The 14011-nt window shown below is 36.8% G+C and overlaps 1 long non-coding RNA gene across 1 annotated transcript in view; it reads left to right on the top strand.

The window, feature by feature from the left end:
• Window positions 1-14011, top strand: part of LOC126069062 (uncharacterized) — a 66710-nt gene that overhangs the window by 35975 nt on the left and 16724 nt on the right. The window lies entirely within an intron of this gene.

The raw sequence follows: 14011 nt of genomic DNA, 5'->3' as shown, positions 1-14011 counted from the left end.
TGAGATGTGTGCCATATGGAAAAGTCAGCATGAGGTCATCTTGGGTCTCTTCAAAAGGGCTGCCTAGAATGGCAGTGATGAGGACTTCAGCTGTAAGACTTAGAGGCGAATACTGGTATTTGAAGGAACTGTGGAAGGAGTCACCAGCAAAAAAATTGGAATAGAAATGTCTACCACCTGGTCAAAATATTTGCGGGACACAGGTCTCTGAGAAGGAAATTAAGAAAACAATTCCTTTTACAATAGCATCTAAAAGAGTAAAATACTTAGGAATAAATTTAACCAAGGAAGTAAAAGACTTGTACACTGAAAACTATAGAACATTAACCAAAACCAAACCCAGTGCCATCGAGCCCATTCCGACTCATAGCGACCCTATAGGACAGAGTAGAACTGCCCCATAGAGTTTCCAAGGAGCACCTGGCAGATTCAAACTGCCGACCCCTTGGTTAGCAGCTGTAGCACTTAATCACTACGCCACCAGGGTTTCCTATAGAACATTACTGAAAGAAATTAAAGAAGACATAAATAAATGGAAATACATTCCATGCTCTTGGATTATAAAGTGATAATATTAAGATGTCAATACTACCTAAAGCAATCTATAGATTCAAAGCAATACCCATCAAAATTCCAACAACTTTCTTTGCAGAAATGGAAAAGTCAATCCTCAAATTTATATGAAACAGCAAGGGGCTCTGGATAGACTAAGCAACCTTGAAAAAGAACAAAGTAGGAGGACTCATACTTCCTGATCTCAAAACATATTATAAAGCTACAGTAATCAAAATAGTGTGGTACTTTTATAACGTTAGACATAAAGACCAATAGAATAGAATTGAGAGCTTAGAAATAAACCCATACAACTATAGTCAATTTATTTTTGACAAGGGTACTAAATCCATCCAATGGGGGGGGGGAAGAGTCTCTTTAATAAATGCTGCTAGGACTACTGGATTTCCACAAGCAAAAGAATGAATATGGACCCTTAGCTCACACCATATATAAAAACTAACTCAAAATAGATCCAAAACCTAAATGTAAGATCTAAAACCATGAAAATTTTTGAAGAAAATTTAAGGGGCAATTCTTTGGAACCTAATTTTTTAGCAGTGGATTCTTAGATATGACACTGAAAGCACAAGCAACAAAAGACAAAGTAAAAAAAGGAGACCTCATCAAAAAAAACAAAAAAAAAATTTTTGTTCATCAAGGAACTATCAAGAAAATAAAGACAAACTACAAATTGGGAGACAAGTTTTGGAAAGCATAGATAAGAGTTTAATATCCAGAATATGTAAAGAACTCTTACAACTTAACAGCAAAAAGAAAAACAATCCAATCAAAACGTGGGCAAAGGAAATAAATAGACATTTTACCAAAGAATAAATTCAAATGGCCAACAAGGACATGAAAAGATGCTCAACGTCATTAGTCATTAAACTCCAAAACCCCTTGCAGTCAAGTTAATTCCAACTCATGGCTACCACATGTGTAACTTGGCTGTAATCTTTATAGCCCCACACGTCTGTCAGTTTCCTCACACATCTGTCAGTTTGTTGTACTGTAGTGGCTTGCGTATTGCTGTGATGCTGGAAGTTATGCCACTGATATTTCAAATACTAGCAGGGTCACCTATAGTGGACAGGTTTCAGCAGAACTTCCAGACTAAGACAGACTAGAAAGAAGGACTTGGGAGTCTATTTCTGAAAAAAATAGCCAGTGAAAACCTTATGAATAGCAGCAGAACATTGTCTTGTATAGGGTCGAATGATAAGCCCCTCAGGTTGGAAAGCACTCAAAAGACGACTGGGAAAGAGCTGCTTCCTCAAAGTAGAGTTGCCCTTAATGATGTGGTTGGAGTAAATGTTTCAGGACCTTCGTTTGCTGAGGTGGCATGACTCAAAATTAGAAAGAAACAGCTGCAAGCATCCATTAATAATTGGAACATGGAATGTACAAAGTATGAATCTAGGAAAATTGGAAGTCATCAAAAATGAAATGGAATGCTAAAGATTGATATCCTAGGCATTAATGACCTGAAATGGACTGGTATTGGGTGTTATGAATCAGACAACCATATGGTCAACTATGCGGGAATGACAAATTGAAGAGGAATGGCTTTGCATTCATCACCAAAAAGATCTATCCTGAAGGGCAATGCTGTCAGTGATATTATAATATCCATACACTTACAAGGACAACCATTTAATATGACTATTATTCAAATTTCCACATGAACGACCATGCCAAAGATGAGGAAATTGAAGATTTTTACCAACTTCTACAGTCTGAAATTGATCAAGTATGCAATCGAGGTGCATTGATAATTACTGGTGATTTGGAATGCAAAAGTTGGAAACAAGAAGGAGCAGTAGTTAGAAAACATAGCTTGGTGATAGATACAGTGCTGGAGATCACATGATAGAATTTTGCAAGATCAATGACTTCTTCATTGCAAATACCTTTTCTGAACAAGGTAAATGGTGACTACACATATGGACCTCACCAGATGGAATGCACAGGAATCAAATTGACTACATCTGTGGAAAGAGACAATGGAAAAGCTCAATATTATCAGTCAGGACAAGGGGAGGGGCTGACTGTGGAACAAACCATCAATTTCTCATATGCAAGTTCAAGTTGAAGCTGAAGAAAATTAGAAGAAGTCCACGAGAGCCAAAATACGACCTTGAATGTATCCCACCTGAATTTAGAGACCATCTCAAGAATAGCTTTGACACATTGAACACTAATGACTGAAGACCAGACGAGTTGTGGAATGACATCAAGGATGTCATACATGAAGAAAGCAAGAAGTCACTAAAAAGACAGGAAAGAAAGAAAAGACCAAAATGGATGTCAGAAGAGACTCTGAATGTTGCTCTTGAACATAGAGTAACTAAAGTGAAAGGAAGAAATAATGAAGTAAAAGAGTTTAACAGAAGATTTCAAAGGGTGGCTTGAGAAGACAAAGTAATTTTAATGAAATGTGCAAAGACCTAGAGATAGAAAACCAAAAGTGAAGAACATGCTCAGAATTTCTCAAGTCGAAAGAACTGAAGAAAAAAAATTAAGTCTCTTGTTGCAATAGTGAAGGATTCTATGTGCAAAATATTGAATGATGCAGGAAGCATCAAAGAAGATAGAAGGAATACACAGGCTCACTGTACCAAAAACAGTTGGTCAACATTCAGCCATTTCAGGAGGTAGTATATGATCAAGAGCCGATGGCACTGAAGGAAGAGGACCAAGCTCCACTGAAGGGAATGGCAAAAAACAAGGCTCCAGGAATTGACGGAATGCCACTTGAGATGTTTCAATGAACAGATGCAGCGCTAGAGTTACTAACATGTGTATGTCACAGAATTTGGGAGACAGCTTCCTGACCAGTGGACTGGAAAAGATCCATATTTGTGCCCATTCCAAAAAAGCTGATCCAACAGAATGTGGAAATTATTGAACATTATCATTAATATCACAGACAAGTAAAATTTTGCTGAAGATCATTCAAAACCTGTTTTGGCAGTAGATAGCCAAGAAACTGCCAGAAGTTCAAGCCAGATTCAGAAGATGGTGTGGAAGGAGGGATATCATTGCTGATGTGATATGGATCTTGGCTGAAGGCAGAAAATACCAGAGAGATGTTTACCTGTGTTTCATTGACTATGCAAAGGCATTCAACTGTGTGGATCGTAATAAATTATGGGTAACAGTGCGAGGAATGGGAATTCCAGAACACTTAATTGTGCTCATGAGGAACCGGTACATAGTCCAAGATTCAGTCATTTGGACAGAACAAGGGGATACACTGCAAGGTTTAAAGTCAGGAAAGGTGTGTGTCAGGGTTGTGTACTTTCACCATACTTATTCAATCTGTATGCTGAGCAAATAATCCAGGAAGCTGGAGTATATGAAGAAGAACATGTCATCAGGGTTGGAGGAAGATTCATTAACAACTTGCAATATGCAGATGACACAACCTTGCTTGCTGAAAGCAAAGAGGACTTGAAGCGCTTACTGATGAAGATCAAAGACCACAGCCTTCTGTATGGATTACACTTCAACATAAAGAAAACAAAAACCCTCACAGCTGGACCAATAAACAACATGATAAATGGAGAAAAGATTGTATTTGTCAAGGAATTCATTTTACTTGAATCTACAATAAATGCCCATGGAAGCAGTCAGTATATCAAACGATATATTTTATTGGACAAATCTGCTGCAAAAGACCTCTTTAAGGTATTTAAAAGCAAAGATGTCAATTTGAGGACTAAGCTACGCCCGATTGAATCCATGCTATTTTCAATCACATCATATGCATGCAACAGCTGAACTATGAATAAGAACAACCGAAGAATTGATGTCATTGAATTATGGTGTTGGTGAAGAAAATGGACTGTCAGAAGAATGAACAAATCTGTCTTCAAAGAAGTACAGCCAGAATGCTCCTTAGAAGAGAAGATGGAGAGACATAGTCTCAGGTACTTTAGGCATGTTACCAGGAGTCATCATTCCCTGGAGAAGGACATCAAGATTGGTAAAGTAGAGGGTCAGTGAAAGAGAGGAAGACCCTCAACGAGATGGATTGACAGTGCAGCAATGGGCTCAAACATAGCAAGGATTGTGAGGATGGCACAGGACAGGGAACCATTTCGTTCCGTAGTACCTAAGGTTGATATGAGTAGAAACTGACTCAACAGCACCTAACAACAACAACATATCTAAGAATCCAAGGAGCCCTGGTGACGCCGTGGTTAAAGAACTCCAGTGCTAACTGAAAGTTGGTAGTTGGAACCTAGCAGTTGCTCCGCAGGGGAAAGATGTGGCAGTCTGCTTTCATAAAGACAGCCTTGGAAACCCTATGGGGCAGTTCATCTCTGCCCTGTAGGGTCACTATGAGTCAGAATTTACTCAGTGGCAATGGGTTTGGTTTTGGGGGTTTATCTAAGAATTAATTTCTAAAAACAGGATCCTGAAGATTTACCCCTATGTTTTCTTCTAAGAGTTTTATGATTTAACTCTTACATTTAGGTCTTTGATCCATTTTGAGTTAATTTTTGTATATGGTGTGAGGTAGGGGTCAAACTACATTATTTTGCACATGAAAATCACATTGTCCCTGCACCATTTGTTGAGGAGACTGTTCTTTCCCCATTGAGTGAACCCATGATCCTACCTTAAGTGTTCAAATCTCCTGAAAACATCTGAATTTTGCCTTTAAAAAATTGAATCTAAGAGTACAATAAAATAAAATTTGGGGATATCTTTTACACCTAAAACTATCTGAGAGATTTCCCAGAGGGCAAAACTACAAGGGATTTGTTCTTGCACCATATACAAGGAGAAGGGCTAGAAATAATTGTTTATTTGATATGTTACTTTTGGTGAGTTGCATGGGAAGAGATGTAAAATCAGAAAAATTGATCATCCTTCCTGAGGTTAAATTGGTATAGAAAAAATGTTATTAATGCAAATAATTTAGACATCGTATGCTTCATGGGAGGTCCCTGAACATTTATCATTCCCCTCAATTTCCATATTATGTGTTAACATCATGAAAAACATTGAAATATTATGAAAAAAAGTTCTGTCAAGTCTTCCTGTATTCATCAAAGTCCTGAGGGTGTTTATCTGATGTTAGGCCACAATGGTATAGAATTATGAGCCATAGTTTCAGTTTTTATTTAAAATGTTTATTTGTTCTCAATCTTATTCCTTTAAGGAGCCCTGGTGGCACAAGTGGTTAAACGTTTGGATGCTAACCAAAAGGTCGGCAGTTCAAATCCACCAGGCTCTCCTTGGAAACTACTATGGGGCAGTTCTACTCTGTTCTGTAGGGTCGCTATGAGTCCAAATCGACTCGACGGCAATGTTTTTTTTTTTGTTTTGCTTTGTTTTTTTTTTTATTCCTTTAATGTGTATCTGGGATCTTCCATGTCAATGATTTTCAATTAGGGGTTCACATCAATTACCTATGGAATTTTATTAAAATACAGATGTTTAGGATTACTGAGTCTCTTTACTTGATATTCTTGGTATATTCTTATTATTTGCTTGGTGTATTCATTATGTAAATTATGTATCAGATATACGATATGTTACATCTCAAGATTTTTTCTTCTGTAAAAATCATGTTCATCCATTTTTTCAATATTTTTTATTGTGGTGAAAATATACATACCAAAACATTCTCCAATAGATGTGTTTACCCATTTTTATAAATCAGATGTAACATGCCCTGTATTCTTTGAAAACAGACTCAGTTATTTTCCTTATGGACATTTTGTCTAAACGTTTTTTGGATTGGCTTTATTATCTTGTTTTACATACGATAGAAACAAATTTCCTTATAAGTTGTTTTATCCTTGTTATGAACTTTTATCTTTCATTTTTGAAAATTAGCAGTAATAAATTAGCCACAGTCATTTTAAGGCTCTGTCTTCCACAAATAGCTTTTGTTTTACTCTTCTGCTTTCCTGAAGGCTCTACAATCAGCTAGAGTATAGAATTAATGTCTTCATCCAAGAAGCAATATCCCAGAGCCCTGTACCAGGTACTTCAAACTGTTGACACTTCAAAGAATAGATTGGGGACTGGCTTCTGATGGCATCACTTAAATAACTTCAAAACCATACCAGTAGGCAGAGTCAAAATTTCCAGAACTCTTTAGTCAAGAAGCAGATGGATTCATGAGACTGATAACCCAGGAGTGAGCAAACAAAAATTGATTGCACAGGACTGAATGAACTGACGAAGGATAATTGTGAAAGATTAGAAAAGCATTGTGGCAAATGGGAGAGTGTACTGAATAGATAAATATGATTGTTCCATTTAGGGGCCATGAGGAACCGGAGTTTAAGGTAGCACTGATTTTCATGATTACATCAGTTTCTCCATTGGCTCTCAGGGCATCAGAACTAAGGAAGGGGAATAGTTGACTTGATCAAGGTTAGGTTTTCATTAGGGTAACCTCATAACAAAGAATAACGAGGAAAAGAAGTTGAAGGAGATGGATAAGAGAGTGGTTGACTTCATGTACCACGGAGTCTAATTTTATATATTCCCCGCCTTCACACTGACCTCTGATTATTTTGAAGCAAATGCCAGAATCATATATCATACATAAATATTTCATTATCTCTAAAAGATAACAATTATCATACCAATTATGCACCTAAAAAATAAACAGCTCCTTAAAGTCATCAAATATCCAGTGTTAAAATGCCTAATTATCTCATATCCAGTGCTTTCAAATCAATTCTAACAGCGACCCTGTAAACGACCCCGTAGGACAGAGTAGAACTGCCCCATATGGTTTCCAAGGCTGTAAATCTTCACAGAAGCAGACTGCTACATCTTTCCCCTACAGAGCAGCTGATGGGTTCCAACTGCAGACCTTTTGGTTAGCAGCTGGGTGCCTAACCACTGTGCCGCCAGGGCTCCTAATAAAATACAAACAACCCAGTTTTTAAAAATGGACTTCTCTAATTATCTCATAAATTTTGTAATATTTTTAGCAGCTTGTTTGCTGAATCAGGATCCAAAAAAGATCCACACATTGGGACTGGTTGATATATCTCTTAAAAAAAAATTAAGTCTCTTTTAATTGGTAGATTTTTGCTTCATTTCGTTTTATCTTCTTGCAACTTATTTATTGAAGAAACAAGGTAATTTGTCCTGCAGAATTTCCTACAGTCTGAATTTTGTTGATTGTTTCTCTGTCCTCTGTATTTCCAGTAAATCAGAAGTTGAATCTAAAGGCTTGATTAAATTCAGACTTTTTTTGCGGGGGGAGGACAAGAATACTTCATAGATGGTGTTCCCTTCTTCCTTCATGGGCATACAGTATATGTCTGGCCATTTCTCTTTTTCAAGTGTAAACTGCTGTTGATAAATGTCTAGATCCATTAATTAATTAGGGTTGCAAAATGGTGATATTCTAATAACATCAGTCCTTCTTCATTAGTTAGCTAGAATACTTATATAAAGAGAAACTTCACCTCATCTACTGTTTGATTGCCCTGAAATACATTTTATTTAGGAGAAGAACAAATCTTGATTCTTTTTCCTTATTTACCAACTCTCAAAATGAGTTTGGTTATTAGCACTCTCCAGTGGTGATCAATTAGTTTTTTTTTTAAAACTTTCACTATGAACAAATTGAATGGTATGTTTCAATCCATGGTACTTATCCTTCTCAGTGCTCAAATTGTCCCTTTTTGACTCGTGGGAGTCTTTTCAAGTTGGTTTCTGAGTCCTTTTGACATAGCCTCAGTAATCTAATAATAGCTTCCTTATTTCTGGTATGACAAGATGTACCAGGCTCATCTTGTACATTTCCTGCCTCAAACCTTGAATTTCTACAAGTAGTTCTGATTCATTTTAGAGAGAATGTTTTTTTTTCAAGACCGCAATCTGGGTACTAGGAGTGCTCCTTGTTCTTGTATTGGTCATTATTTCTACTTCTTTTTAGGGGACAGAGCTAGGAATTTATTTTAAAGATAAAATATTTCATGGGTTCACACTGATACTTAAAATTCAAATCCCAGACCACAGGTTTTAAATTAACCTCTTTGATCTTACATCTGTATCTGCTTTTTCTAATATCAAGAATCTCAATTCTCAATGTTGCCAGGAATGATAGAATTAAGGGTTGTTTACCTGTCTTTTTCTGTGAACTGACTATTCATTTTTCTGGTCCATGTTTTAAAGGTGGTTAATTTTTTTTTTCTTATCTATCTTTAAAAGCATTTTATATAGAGAGACTTAATCCCTTATTTGGTGATATAAGTTCAAGATATTTTTTCCAATTTTGCCATTTGTCTTTTTTCTTTGCTTATGATGTCTTTTGTTATGCAAAATTTAAAACTACATAATAAAATTTATATATCTTTTTCCCTTATTGCTTCTGGATTTCAGGTCATAGGAAAGATTTCCCTACTTCTAGGTTATAAAGTAATTCACCCATATTTTCTTCTAGTAGGTGTATGGTGTCTTTTTTTACAGTTAAGTCTCTGATCCATATGGAGTTTGTATTGTTGTGTAGTTTGAGGAATGAATCCAATTTTATCTTTCCCCCATATGGCTTTTTAGTTACCCTAATGTCGGTCATTATAAAGTCCATTTTTTTCTTACTGATTTGATCTGCCTCCTGAGGCAGAAGCTGTGGGTGTCCTTGCTCTTACCACTTCAGTGCACGCTTACAGGACTTACAAATACCATCAACTGCCTTTCTTTACCTGAGGGCTTTCTCTGACTACCATTGCCCACTTTGCCTACTCATGGCAGGCTAGAAGTGCCTGGGAACTAACACTCTACTAAAACAGCCTATAATCAATGACAATAAATGTTGTTGAAAAAGAAGCCTCAGGAGGGATAACTCTGAGGCATTTGTTCTTCCCAGAATTACCCAGCAGAAGTAAGCACTAGATACTCAGAGTGGTAACTTGCTTTATAACAAACCCTTTATTTGCTGCATTTCTCTTCCTTTTTCTAGCTTTACTTTGTTCTTTTCTAGTTTTACTTCCCCATTCATGTACTAGTATTTCCTAGGATCACATTGCAAATAACAATTATGGTGTTGGCAAAGAATATTGAATATACCATGGACTGCCAAAAGAATGAACAAATCTGTCTTGGAAGAAGTACCGCCAGAATGTTCCTTAGAAGCAAGAATGACAAGACTGTGTCTCACATACTTTGAACATGTTATCAGGAAGGATCAGTCCCTGAAGAAGGACATCATGCTTGGTAAAGTAGAGGGTCAGCGAAAAGGAGGAAGATAACGAGATGGATTGACACAGTGGCTGCAACAATGGGCTCAAGCATAAAAACAATTGTGAAGATGCTGCAAGACCAGGCAGTGTTTCGTTCTGTTGTACATAGGGTCGCTATGAGTCGGAACTGGCTCGACAGCACCTAATAACAACAACAATTCTAATCCTTGTCTCAGGGTTTCCCGGGAAAATCCAAACTAAGACATTGTCTTTATCATATACTGAAATTGCATATTATAATTGTATTTCCTATTCTTTTCTATTAATCTGTCTGTTTATTCATGTTCCAATACCATATTGTTTTAATTATAACGGCTTTATAAATAACAAAACAAACACTCAAAAAACCCAATTATCCTCTAGTAGATTCTGAGTCATGGTGGCCCCGTGTTTGTCAAAATAAAACTGTTCTCCATAGGATTTTCAATGGCTGAATTTTCAGAAATAGATTGCCAGGCCTTTCTTCCAAGATGCTTTTGGGTGGACTCATACTGCCAGCCTTTCAGTTAACAGCTGAGAGCATTTACAATTAGTACCACTAAGGGACTCCAGTGTTAAAATCTGGCATGGACACATCCCCTTTGCTCTTCTGTCTCAGAGTTTTCCTAGCTATGCTTATTTGGTCTTGTATATGAACTTTTTAATTCACATGAGGTTGCCATAAGTAGGAATCGACTGGACAGCAACTAACAACAACAAGCTTCAGAAAAAAAAAATAATAACCTTTTGGCATTTTTATTGAGATTGTTTAGGGAGAATTAAAATCTTTATTTTTTTTAATCTTCTTATTCAAGAACATGTGTTATTCCATTTGTTCAAGTCTATTTTTATGTGTTTGAAGAGTGTTTTATATTTTTCTACACATAGGTTTTGGGCATTTCTTGGTAAGTTTATATCTATGTGTTTACTTTTCTTTTATGCTATCATAAATAGGATCTTATCTTCCATTACGTCTTCTATCTGGTTTTTGTTTATACAGGTAGTCCCCAGGTGATGAATGAGATCTGTTTCTAACTGTGCCTTGAAATCAAATTTGTAAGTCGGTCACAGGTACATACGATTCTTATTTAGCATTACTTTAGTGTGAGAAAAGGCTTGAAGCTTTTTCAATCATTTAAAACCTCCACATGCAGCAAGTAAAGGTGATTGTGATGAAGAATTTGTTCTGAATAGAGGTTGGTTCAATCATTTCAAAGTGAGGGCAAATTTACATAACATTAAAGGGCAAGTACGACTTGTCCCGTAAATCGGATGTTCATAATCCAAAGACTGCCTGTATATATGAAAGCTATTCATTTCTGTATATTAATTTTGTAACTTTCTAATTGACTGAATTCTCTCATTTGTAGTCACTTTTTTTGAGTTTTCCAGATATACAATCATACCATCTACAAATATACATAGTTTAACATCTTGCTTTCTAGTTCTTATGTATCTATTGCTTTCTCTCATCTAATTTCATTGATTAGTGCCTCCAACACAAGGTTATATAGTAATGGAGATAGTGTGCATCCTTTTCTTGTTCTTAAGTTAGTGTAAAAGACTCTGTTGTTTCCACCATATGTAACATGCTGACTTTTGCACTAAGGTATTTGTGTTGTATCATAATAAGGAAGTATCCACATATCCCTTCTGATTTTCTTTTTAATGGTTTTTTTGTTTGTTTTTAACATGATTTGGTTGAGGATTTTGCAAAAAGACTTTTCTGCATATAAGGAAATTATTATATGAATTTCTCCTTAGTTCAGTTAATATCATAAATAATGAATCACCTAACATTGGCCCACCCTTGTTTCCTTGGACTAAACACTCCTCAGTTGTGATTTTTTTTTTAATTGGATGGTGGGTTTCCATTTGCAAATATTTTATCCAAGATTTTTGTATCAATATTCAGGAATGACATTGTTCAATGCTTTCCTTTTTATAGTACAATCTTTGTCAGGTTTGGGGATCAATGTTACACTCACTTTGCAGAATGAATCTGGCCATTTTCTTTCTTTCCCTGTGGTCTGAGGTACTTACTGAGGGCAAAGGGAATATGGGATGGGTGGTTGAAGAAGGTAGTTCTAAATATCAGCTACAACCATGTAACTAGTTGCAGAAATGAGGACTGTAATTGTTTTGAGTATTTCTTCCTTGTTTTGTTATATGTGTATTTGTGTGTGTGTGTATCAAACATCTTTGTTTTCTTCCCCCCCTTATTTCATTACTTATTATAAATTATAAGAAGTAATAGGGGCCAGTGCATTTTTTAGTTATACACGTTAGTTGTATCATGTAAAGCACAAGTATGACTTTAAAATTGTCTTTATTTAGAGATTATGTATGATTTAAGGAGATGTGTACAGGTGCCAAGTTGAGAAGGGGTGGATTGTTATGGTTAAGGTTATGTGTCAACTTGGCTAGGCCATAATTCTCAGTGGTTTGGCAGATATTATGTAATCAATCATCCACCATTTTGTGATCTGATGTGATCAGCCAATCAGTTGAAAGAGGAGTTTCCTTGGGGGTGTGGCCTGCATCTAATATATGTGGATGTTCTGGCAAAGCTCACTCTCGATCCTGCATTTGATCCTGCATTTGCCTTGTCATCCTCTGACCTCCGGTTCTTGGGATGTGAGTCAGCAGCCTGCTGCCTGACCTGCAGAGTTTGGGTTTACCAGCTCCTGCAACCCTGTGAACCAGCAGCCTGCTGCCTGATTTTCAGAGTTTAGGTTCATTAGCTCCTGCTACCATGTGAGTTAGAAGGAGCCTCCAGCCTGCCACAGAGATAGTCCTGTGGGAGGGACTGTTGGTGTCAGAGTTAGTAAAGATAGCAGAGAGAGGACTTTTGTCTGGCCTCCAGCTCATGGGAGTTAGCCTTGCACTGTTGATCTTGGTTCTCCTTTCCCCTTGCAGGTTTGGAGGAAGTCAGACACCTCCCCCAAGCCATTTTTACAATATCTTTAAAAGTTTATGAGAATTTCTAGAATTCCTCTGTAAAATTTCTAAGCCTATTTTTTTATTTTGTGTGTATGTGTGTGTCTGGGTGGCTCTTTAACTACTTTATCTTCTATGGCCATTGTCTCTTTAGACTTTCTCCCCAGGATCAATTTTGGTAAAGTTTTATTTTTTTCTAAAAATTTGATCTAGTTTGTCAAAATTATTTGCAAAGTTGTGCAAAGTGTTATATGATTTTTAAAAAAATCCTCTGTTTTGATGGTTATTTCCCCTTTGTCATTTCTAATTTTGTGTATTCCCTTTATTCTTAGATCGATGGTGGCGTGCATTAGTGTATTGTGTTGTTTTTCAAACAATTATGTTTTAATTTATTAATTCTAGTGATTTTTAAAAATTCTAACTCATTAATTTCTGCTTTTACCTTTATTCATTATTTTCTTTCAGTTGAATTTACTGTTCTTTTCTAGCTTTCTGAATTATATACTTAATTCATTTATTTTATAGGCACAGGTATCTTTTATATAGGTATTTAATGTCATAAAATTTCATCTGATAACGGATTTAGCTTCATACCATAGGTTCTGTTATTTTGTTTTCTTTATTGTCTTAGGCTGGGTTCTCTAGAAGAGCAAAACCAGTGAAGAGTATACGTGCCCATACCTCCTTGTCACCAAATTTCCAATCATATTGCTTTCAAGTCTCTGATCATCCAGCTAAACCATTGGCCACAGCCCATGAATCAATGTACAATCACACATCTGGCCATTTCTTCTTCCAAGCAAAATGAACATCCAGGTGCACTGCTCGAAGTTCTGCCCATTGGGAGAATTTCTCTTCACCAGTGTCCTTCATGGAGGTCCCAGAAGGGGCTGTAGTGCTGCTACTGTCCACTTTCCAGTGGTGCTTGCATATTGTGTAGAACCATCTGGAAACCAGGCACAAGTTTTCTCTTCCTCAGTCAACTGATCTTAAGGAACTCTCTGTGAGGCCATCGATGCAGACTGGGAGAAGGAAGGTAATGTGACAGGAGGGGAGACCATGGGCCAATTCCTCATGTGACTTACTTGAGCCTTTAGGTCCTTCTTGAGCCCGATCTCATATATACCACTTCCATTTAATGATGGAGTGCTACTGTGCACGTTCGACTTTATGACTCTATGAGTCAGAAAGCACCCAGTTCATGATGGGCAGGTCAGGCCTCATGGTGACTCGGTGGCCCATGGTTACTGAACAGTCCCTACTAAGGGTCAGTAACAAGCCAAAAGCTGTTTCTCAAAAGGAGAGTAATT

Source organism: Elephas maximus, chromosome X (genome assembly GCF_024166365.1).
Source record: "Elephas maximus indicus isolate mEleMax1 chromosome X, mEleMax1 primary haplotype, whole genome shotgun sequence".
Classification (NCBI taxonomy): Eukaryota; Metazoa; Chordata; class Mammalia; order Proboscidea; family Elephantidae; genus Elephas; species Elephas maximus.
This window is presented reverse-complemented; position numbering and strand designations above follow the sequence as displayed.